The following is a 10891-nucleotide window of genomic DNA, read 5'->3' on the forward strand; positions in this document are numbered from 1 at the left end:
TGGGCAGTCCAGGAGGTGGAGCAACTTGCGGGACCTGCTTGACAGGAGAAGGCTTGAGACACCCATCCGAACAGGAGGGGCCCCAACGCAGGATCTCACCGGTGGACCAGTTCAGGACAGGACTATGACGTTGTAACCACGGCAGACCCAGGAGGAGTTCGGAGGAGCAGAAGGGAAGGACAAGGAACTCTAGAGTCTCTGTATGAAAAATTCCGATATCCATTTGCAGTGGCAGGGTACGGAACTGCACAGTGGCAGAGAGTCTCTCACCGTTAACCGTAGAAATGAAGAGCGGTTTACTTAGACGGGTACCCGGAATGCGGTACTTGTCGACCAAGGAGGCGTGAATGAAGTTGGCAGCTGAACCAGAATCCAAAAAGGCTGCAGCGGAGAAGAAGGACTTGGAAGGGAGGAACAGCTGTAAGGATATGATGAGACGTGGAGAGGAGGAATCCACACCTAGCAACGCCTCTCCCACGTTTACTAGGTGCGAGCGTTTCCCGAACGCGGTGGACGAAGAGGACAATCTCGTAGGAAGTGCTCGGTACTGGCGCAGTACAGACACAAGTTCTCGTCTCTGCGATGGCTTCGTTCTTGCGGAGTCAGGCATGACCGATCCACCTGCATGGCCTCCATGGCGGGAGGCCCAGAAAAAGTTTAAGGTGGATGCTGAAAAACTGGAGCCAGACGAGGGTCGCGTCTAGGTTGAGCCTTTCACTTTTCAAGAAGGAGCTCCTCTTGTCTCTTGGTGAAACGCTTGTCGATTCTAGTGGCCAGCAAGATGAGGTCACTAAGGGGGTCAAGGTAGCTCACGTGCAGCCAGAACGTCCTTTATTTCCCTGTTAAGTCCCTTCTTGAATGTGGCACAAAGGGCTTCATTGTTCCAGTTCAGTTCTGAGGCTAAGGTACGAAACTGAATGGCATAGTCACCCACGGTAGAGCGTCCTTGGGTCAAGTTTAGTAAGGCAGTCTCTGCGGAGGTAACCTAGGCGGGTTCCTCGAAAACATTCCGGAACTCTTGGCAGAAGCTCTGGACGGAAGAGGTGGCTGGATCAGCGCGGTCCCATAGCGGTGTCGCCCAGGCCAGGGCCCTCCCGGAGAGCAGACTGAGGATAAAGGCTACCTTGGCTCGCTCAGAAGGAAATTGATCAGGTAGTAGCTCGAGGTGAAGAGAGCACTGTGACAGGAACCCTCGGCACAGCTTAGGATCTCCGTCATACTTGTCTGGCAGAGACAGACGGATTCTGGATCCGGTAGCAACTGCAGGCGGAGGAGATGCAGCAGATGCAGACAGAGGAGCTGGCTGTTGCTGAGAAGGCAGGAGTTTCTGCAACATGGTGGTTAGCTGGGCCAGCTGCTGACCTTGCTGAGCCACAATGGAGGTGAGGTCCGCTAGGCTTGGCAAAGGAACATCAGCGGGATCCATGGCCGGATCTTACTGTCATGAACCGGCAGTGGATCCTCTAGACCAGAGAGGCGATGGTACGGGCCGTACGAGGGGAACGGAGTCTAAGGGACTACTGGTCTTCACCAGGGCCTGCCACAAAGCGGGATGGACTTGCTACGGCAGGTAGCCCCCAGGTCGTTCCCCCAATAGCGGCTCAACCTCTCTGGCAGCTGATATGACGAAGTACACAGGGAACAGGCAAAGGCGTAGTCGGACGTAGCAAAGGTCAGGGCAGGCCGCAAGGGTTCACAGGCGAGTAGACGGTAGCAACGGGTTCGGCAATAGGCAAGGAGATACAGGCTGATAGGAACGCTTTCTCAGAGGCACAATGCACAAAGATCCGGCAAGGGCAGGAAGGGGCAGGGGACATTTATTAGGAAGGAGCAGGGGTCATTAGCCATTGATTGGTGCGCTGGCCCTTTAAACTTACTGAAGGTGGCGCGCGCGCGCCTTAGTGAGCGGGGCCGTGCGCACCGGAAAGCAGGGAGAGTCGGCGCAGGGAACGAGGCGCCGGGTAAGAAGGACTGGGACACGGCGCGTGTGCGGGGACCAGCCGCCATGGCAGCCGCATCCCCGACACAAGGGATCCCGTGCTCCCGGTCAGTGTGGATCCCGAGGAGAGGAGACAAGGAAGCGGGCGCTCCGGTCCGGAGGCGGGGACCGGAGCGCTCATTGTGACACAAATTTTGGTGCATGTAGTTATAAAAAAAATTTAAGTAGTTAAAGAAAGAAAAACCTATATAAATTGGGTATCATTGTAACGGTATGGACCTACCAAATAAATATATGGTGCACTGCCTAGAATCAGAAGCCCCCAAAAGTTACAAAATTGCTTTTTTTCCAATTTTGCCCCACAAATATTTTTTTTCTGGTTTTGCCATAAATTTTTGGATGAAATGATGTCATTACAAAGTACAACTGGTGGTGCAAAAAACAAGCCCTCATATGGGTCTGTATGTGGAAAATTGAAAGCATTATGATTTTTAAATGGTGAAGAGGAAAAAACAAAAGAGCAAAAACAGATTTAGGCTGGGTTCACATCACGTTCTCTCCCATACGGGAGCACGTATGGCAGGGGGGAGCTAAAACCTTGCCCTCCCGTATGCCTTTCTATGCGCTCCCGTATGTAATTCATTTCAATGAGCTGGCCGGAGTGAAACGTTCGGTGCGGTCGGCTCATTTTTGCGCCGTATGCGCTTTTACAACCGGACCTAAAATCGTGGTTGACCACAGTTTTAGGTCCGGGGGAAAAGCACATACAGCGCAAAAATGAGCCTACCAGACCGAACGTTTCACTCTGGCCGGCTCATTGAAATACGGTAAATTACATACGGGAGCGCATAGAAGGGCATACAGGAGCGCAAGGTTTTAGCTCCCCCCTGCCGTATGCGCTCCCGTATGGGAGAAAACGTGATGTGAACCAGCCCTTAACGGGGTTAAGGACAAAGCCCATTTTGGTCTTAAGGACCAGGCCAATTTTATTTTTGCATTTTCGTTTTTTCCTCCTCGTCTTCTAAAAATCATAACTCATATATTTTTATCCACTGACCCATATGAGTCAGTGGCACCATAGGGGCTTCCTAAATGCAACATGCCTGTCACGATTCGGCTGGCAGGAGGTGGATCCTCTGTGCCAGAGAGGGATTGGCGTGGACCATGCCAGTGGACCGGTTCTAAGCTGCTACTGGTTTTCACCAGAGCCCGCCGCAAAGCGGGATGGTCTTGCAGCGGCGGTAGCAACCAGGTCGTATCCACTAGCAACGGCTCAACCTCTCTGACTGCTGAAGATAGGCGCGGTACAAGGGAGTAGACAAGAGCAAGGTCGGACGTAGCAGAAGGTCGGGGCAGGCAGCAAGGATCGTAGTCAGGGGCAACGGCAGGAGGTCTGGAACACAGGCTAGGAACACACTGGGAAACGCTTTCACTGGCACGATGGCAACAAGATCCGGCAAGGAAGGGAAGGGGAAGTGAGGTTATATAGGGAAGTGCACAGGTGAATTCACTAATTAGAACCAGGCGCCAATCAGCGGCACACTGGCCCTTTAAATCGCAGAGACCCGGCGCGCGCGCGCCCTAGGGAGCGGGGCCGCGCGCGCCGGGACAAGACCGACGGAGAGCGAGTCAGGTACGGGAGCCGGGATGCGCATCGCGAGCGGGCGCCTGCCGCATAGCGAATCGCATCCCGGCTGGGAGAGGTATCGCAGCGCACCCGGTCAGCAGGTCTGACCGGGGCGCTGCAATTGCGAGAATGTTGCGAGCGCTCCGGGGAGGAGCGGGGACCCGGAGCGCTCGGCGTAACAGTACCCCCCCCTTGGGTCTCCCCCTCCTCTTGGAGCCTGAGAACCTGAGGATAAGACTTTTGTCTAGGATGTTGTCCTCAGGTTCCCAGGATCTCTCTTCAGGACCACAGCCCTCCCAATCCACCAGGAAAAATTTTTTTCCTCTGACCGTCTTGGAGGCCAGAATCTCCTTCACGGAGAAGACGTCAGAAGAGCCGGAAACAGGAGTGGGAGAAACAAATTTGGGAGAGAAGCGATTAATGATGAGTGGTTTAAGGAGAGAAACATGGAAGGCATTGGGAATACGGAGAGAAGGAGGAAGAAGGAGTTTGTAAGAGACAGGATTAATCTGGCACAAGACTTTGAAAGGACCAAGATAGCGTGGTCCCAGTTTGTAACTGGGGACACGAAAGCGGACATATTTAGCAGAGAGCCATACCTTGTCTCCGGGCGCAAAAATGGGGGGAGTTCTTCTTTTCTTATCGGCAAACCTTTTCATGCGGGATGAAGCCTGTAAAAGAGAATTTTGGGTCTCTTTCCATATGGTGGAAAGATCACGAGTCACTTCATCCACAGCGGGCAAACCAGAGGGCAAGGGAGTAGGGAGGGGGGGAAGAGGGTGACGGCCGTACACCACGAAAAATGGGGACTTAGCAGAAGATTCTGAGACTCTGAAGTTGTATGAAAATTCGGCCCAAGGTAGAAGATCTGCCCAGTCATCCTGGCGGGAGGAAACAAAATGCCGTAAATAGTCACCCAGGACCTGGTTAATTCTTTCTACTTGCCCATTGGATTGGGGATGATAAGAAGAAGAGAAGTTTAATTTAATCTTGAGCTGTTTACAGAGGGCCCTCCAGAATTTAGACACGAATTGGACACCTCTATCCGAGACGATCTGTGTGGGCAAACCGTGAAGACGAAAAATGTGTACAAAAAATTGTTTTGCCAACTGAGGCGCTGAAGGGAGACCAGGAAGAGGAATAAAATGTGCCATCTTGGAAAATCGATCAACGACCACCCAAACAACAGTGTTGCCACGGGATGGGGGTAAGTCTGTAATAAAGTCCATACCAATCAGAGACCAAGGCTGTTCGGGGATAGGCAGAGGATGAAGGAGACCAGCAGGCTTCTGGCGAGGAGTCTTATCCCGGGCACAGACAGTACAGGCCCGCACAAAATCAACAACATTCGTCTCCAGAGTCGGCCACCAATAGAAACGAGAGATGAGTTGCAAGGACTTTTTGATGCCCGCATGGCCTGCGAGGTGGGAGGAGTGACCCCATTTGAGAATCCCGAGACGTTGGCGTGGAGAAACGAAGGTCTTCCCTGGAGGAGTTTGCCTGATGGAGACTGGAGAAGTGGAGATCAGACAGTCAGGAGGAATGATGTGTTGCGGAGAGACCTCTACTTCCGAGGCATCCGAGGAACGAGAGAGAGCATCGGCCCTAATGTTCTTGTCGGCAGGGCGAAAATGAATTTCAAAGTTAAAACGGGCAAAGAACAACGACCACCTGGCCTGGCGAGGATTCAGCCGTTGGGCAGACTGGAGATAGGAGAGATTCTTGTGATCGGTGTAAATGATAACTGGAAATTTTGATCCCTCCAGCAGATGCCTCCATTCCTCAAGTGCCAATTTAATGGCCAGTAGTTCTCGATCCCCGATGGAGTAGTTCCTCTCCGCCGGAGAGAAGGTCCTAGAAAAAAAACCACAAGTAACAGCATGCCCAGAAGAATTTTTTTGTAGAAGGACCGCTCCAGCTCCCACTGAGGAGGCATCAACCTCCAATAGGAAGGGTTTAGATGGGTCAGGTCTGGAGAGCACGGGAGCAGAAGAAAAGGCAGACTTGAGCCGTTTAAATGCGTCTTCCGCTTGGGGAGACCAGGACTTAGGATTGGCATTCTTCTTGGTTAAAGCCACGATAGGAGCCACAATAGTGGAAAAATGTGGAATGAATTGTCTGTAATAATTGGCGAACCCCAAAAAACGTTGGATAGCACGGAGTCCGGAGGGGCGTGGCCAATCTAAGACGGCAGAGAGTTTATCTGGGTCCATTTGTAGTCCCTGGCCAGAGACCAAGTATCCTAGGAAAGGAAGAGATTAACATTCAAACAGACATTTCTCCATTTTGGCATAAAGTTGATTGTCTCGAAGTCTCTGAAGAACCATGCGGACATGCTGGCGATGTTCTTCTAAGTTGGCAGAAAAAATCAGAATATCGTCCAGATACACAACAACACAGGAATATAAGAGATCACGAAAAATTTCATTAACAAAGTCTTGGAAGACGGCAGGGGCGTTGCACAGGCCAAAGGGCATGACCAGATACTCAAAGTGTCCATCTCTGGTGTTAAATGCAGTTTTCCATTCGTCCCCCTCCCTGATGCGGATGAGATTATATGCACCTCTTAAGTCCAGTTTGGTAAAGATGTGGGCACCTTGAAGGCGATCAAAGAGTTCAGAGATAAGAGGTAGGGGGTAGCGGTTCTTTACCGTGATTTTATTAAGTCCGCGGTAATCAATGCAAGTACGTAGGGAGCCATCCTTTTTGGACACAAAGAAAAATCCAGCTCCGGCAGGAGAGGAGGATTTGCGGATAAACCCCTTTTTTTAATTTTCCTGGATGTATTCAGACATAGCAAGAGTCTCTGGGGCGGACAGAGGATAAATTCTGCCCCGGGGTGGAGTAGTGCCCGGGAGGAGGTCAATAGGACAGTCAAAAGGCCTGTGAGGGGGTAAAGTCTCAGCTTGCTTTTTGCAAAATACGTCAGCATAGTCCATATAAGCCTTAGGGAGACCGGTTACAGGGGGAACCACAGGGTCACGGCAGGGAGTACTGGGAACCGGTTTAAGACAGTCCTTGAAACAAGAAGTACCCCAGCTCTTGATCTCTCCTGTGGACCAATCAAGGGTTGGGGAATGGCGTTGAAGCCACGGTAGTCCAAGGAGAATTTCGGAAGTGCAATTGGAGAGGACCAAAAACTCAATTTTTTCGTGATGAGGTCCAATGCACATTAGGAGGGGTTCCGTGCGGTAACGCACGGCACAGTCCAATCTTTCATTGTTAACACAATTGATGTAGAGGGGTCTGGCGAGACTGGTCACTGGGATGTTGAACCTGTTGATGAGAGAGGCCAAAATAAAATTTCCTGCAGATCCGGAATCCAAGAAGGCCTTAGTAGAGAAGGAGAAGGTAGAGGCAGATATCCGCACAGGCACAGTAAGGCGTGGAGAAGCAGAGTTGACATCAAGAACTGTCTCACCTTTGTGCGGAGTCAGCGTACGTCTTTCCAGGCGGGGAGGACGGATAGGACAATCCTTCAGGAAGTGTTCGGTACCGGCACAGTACAGGCAAAGATTCTCCATGCGGCGTCGTGTCCTCTCTTGAGGTGTCAAGCGAGACCGGTCAACTTGCATAGCCTCCACGGCGGGAGGCACAGGAACGGATTGCAGAGGACCAGAGGAGAGAGGAGCCGGGGAGAAAAAACGCCTCGTGCGAACAAAGTCCATATCCTGGCAGAGCTCCTGACGCCTTTCGGAAAAACGCATGTCAATGCGAGTGGCAAGATGAATGAGTTCATGCAGGTTAGCAGGAATTTCTCGTGCGGCCAGAACATCTTTAATGTTGCTGGATAGGCCTTTTTTTAAAGGTCGCGCAGAGGGCCTCATTATTCCAGGATAATTCGGAAGCAAGAGTACGGAATTGGATGGCGTACTCGCCAACGAAGAAGAGAAGAAGGAGTGTACAGAGGCAGTGACGGGGTCATTGCGGTCCCAGAGCGGTGTGGCCCATGACAGAGCTTTCCCAGACAGAAGGCTGACTACGAAAGCCACCTTAGACCTTTCAGTAGGAAACTGGTCCGACATCATCTCCAAGTGCAGGGAACATTGTGAAAGAAAGCCACGGCAAAAGTTAGAGTCCCCATCAAATTTATCCGGCAAGGAAAGTCGTAGGCCGGAAGCGGCCACTCGCTGCGGAGGAGGTGCAGGAGCTGGCGGAGGAGATGATTGCTGAAGCTGTGGTAGTAGCTGCTGTAGCATCACGGTCAGTTGAGACAGCTGGTGGCCTTGTTGCGCTATCTGTTGCGACTGCTGGGCGACCACAGTGGTGAGGTCGGCGACAACTGGCAGTGGAACTTCAGCGGGATCCATGGCCGGATCTACTGTCACGATTCGGCTGACAGGAGGTGGATCCTCTGTGCCAGAGAGGGATTGGCGTGGACCGTGCCAGTGGACCGGTTCTAAGCTGCTACTGGTTTTCACCAGAGCCCGCCGCAAAGCGGGATGGTCTTGCAGCGGCGGTAGCAACCAGGTCGTATCCACTAGCAACGGCTCAACCTCTCTGACTGCTGAAGATAGGCGCGGTACAAGGGAGTAGACAAGAGCAAGGTCGGACGTAGCAGAAGGTCGGGGCAGGCAGCAAGGATCGTAGTCAGGGGCAACGGCAGGAGGTCTGGAACACAGGCTAGGAACACACTGGGAAATGCTTTCACTGGCACGATGGCAACAAGATCCGGCAAGGAAGGGAAGGGGAAGTGAGGTTATATAGGGAAGTGCACAGGTGAATTCACTAATTAGAACCAGGCGCCAATCAGCGGCACACTGGCCCTTTAAATCGCAGAGACCCGGCGCGCGCGCGCCCTAGGGAGCGGGGCCGCGCGCGCCGGGACAAGACCGACGGAGAGCGAGTCAGGTACGGGAGCCGGGATGCGCATCGCGAGCGGGCGCCTGCCGCATAGCGAATCGCATCCCGACTGGGAGAGGTATCGCAGCGCACCCGGTCAGCAGGTCTGACCGGGGCGCTGCAATTGCGAGAATGTTGCGAGCGCTCCGGGGAGGAGCGGGGACCCGGAGCGCTCGGCGTAACAATGCCCCCCAAAAACCATTTCTGAAAAACGTACTCTCCAAAATCCCCTTGTCGCTCCTTCGCTTCTGAGCCCTCTACTGCGCCCGCCGAACAATTTACATAGACATATGAGGTATGTCCTTACTCAAGAGAAATTGGGCTACAAATATAAGTATACATGTTCTCCTTTTACCCCTTATAAAAATTCAAAAATTGGGTTTACAAGAACATGCGAGTGTAAAAAATGAAGAATGTGAATTTTCTCCTTCACTTTGCTGCTATTCCTGTGAAACACCTAAAGGGTTAAAACACTTACTAAATGTCATTTATTTTGAATACTTTGGGGGTGCAGTTTTTATAATGGGGTCATTTGTGGGGTATTTCTAATATGAAGACCCTTCAAATCCACTTCAAACCTAAACTGGTCCCTGAAAAATAGTGAGTTTGAAAATTTTGTAAAAAATTGGAAAATTGCTGCTGAACTTTGAAGCCCTCTGATGTCTTCCAAAAGTAAAAACACGTCAATTTTATGATTCAAACATAAAGTAGACATATTGGAAATGTGAATAAAAAAAATTTATTTTGAATATCCATTTTCCTTACAAGCAGAGAGCTTCAAAGTTAGAAAAATGCAAAATTTTCAAATTTTTCATCAAATTTTGGGATTTTTCACCAAGAAAGGATGCAAGTTACCATAAAATTTTACCACTTTGTTAAAGTAAAATATGTCACGAAAAAGCTATCTCGGAATCAGAATGATAACTAAAAGCATTCCAGAGTTATTAATGTTTAAAGTGACAGTGGTCAGATATGCAAAAAATGCTCTGGTCCTAAGGTGTAAAATGGCCTGGTCCTTAAGGTCCAAAACGATTTTAACAAAATTTGTAAATTTGAAATTGCCCTATTTTGACTCTCTAATTTTTCCCTATACAGGGCAGTATGAGGACTACTTATTTGCGCCTTGATCTGTAGTTTTTATTGGTACCACTATTGCTTATATTTAACTTTTTAATAGCATTTTATTATTTTTTATGGAATAAAATGTGACAAAAAAGCTGGATTTTTATTTTTTTTACGTTTACGCCATTCACCATACGGGATAATTAACATTACATTTTAATAGTTTGAACATTTTTCACATGCGGCAATACCAAATATGTTTATTTTATTTTTTTTTACACTTTTTGGGGGTAAATTGGGAAAAATGGACAATTTACATTTTTATTAGGGGATTTTTCAATATTTTTTTATTATTTAACTTGTTTTTTTTACATTTTTTTACACTATTTATGTCCCCATAGGGGACTAGTTATAGCAATCATTTGATTGCTAATACTGTTCATTGCTATGCATAGGCAGTGTTATCAGCTATTTTCTGCTCTGGTCTGCTCGATTTCAGACCAGAGGAGAACACCCCTGGAGACGGCCAGAGGCAAGTGGGGGGACCCCCCGCCATCATGCTGGATGATCAGATCCCCGCTGCAGCACTGCGGGCGATCCGATCATCCATTTTAAGGGCCCCACTGCCGCAGATGCCGTCATCTGTATTGATCACGGTATCTGAGGGGTTAGAAACATAGAATATGTCGGCAGATAAGAACCATTTGGCCCATCTTGTCTGCCCAATAATCTGAATACTATGAATAGTCCCTGGTCCTATCTTATATGAAGGATAGCCTTATGCTTATCCCATGCATGTTTAAACTCCTTCACTGTATTTGACCACTTCTGCAGGAAGGCTATTCCATGCATCCACTACTCTCTCAGTAAAGTAATACTTCCTGATATTACTTTTAAACCTTTTCCCCTCTAATTTAAAACGATGTCCTCTTGTGGTACGATGTCTTCTTTTAAATATGCTCTTCTCCTTTAATTGTGGACATCAGCGGGATCGCTGCTGTCCGCCATTACCAGCGGGTCCCTTGCTGCCGACAGCCACTGGGACCTGCCATGCATGATCCGGTGCTCACAGTTATGTACATAACGTAAATGTACGTCATAGTGCGCACCATGACATACACTTACATCCAATGTCATTAAGGGGTTAAAGCACAAACGCAAACTCCATAATTAAAGGAGTTATCCAACATAAAATGACTTTAGTAATTAAGTGTCATACAGTAATGGACAAGCTTACCAAGGATCTGTGCTTGTGTTGGTGTTAAATGGCCATCTACTGGTCCCCCATCATGCTGCTGCCTTGTTTCTAAGAACTGGCTACTTCCTGTTTCTGTGACCTACCTCAGACTACAATTCCCAGGTTCCTTTGTTTCAAGGTGGGAGGTGACTTATTTCCCTCCCACACATCTGTCGCCCTACCC

Source organism: Hyla sarda, chromosome 2 (genome assembly GCF_029499605.1).
Source record: "Hyla sarda isolate aHylSar1 chromosome 2, aHylSar1.hap1, whole genome shotgun sequence".
NCBI classification, from domain to species: domain Eukaryota; kingdom Metazoa; phylum Chordata; class Amphibia; order Anura; family Hylidae; genus Hyla; species Hyla sarda.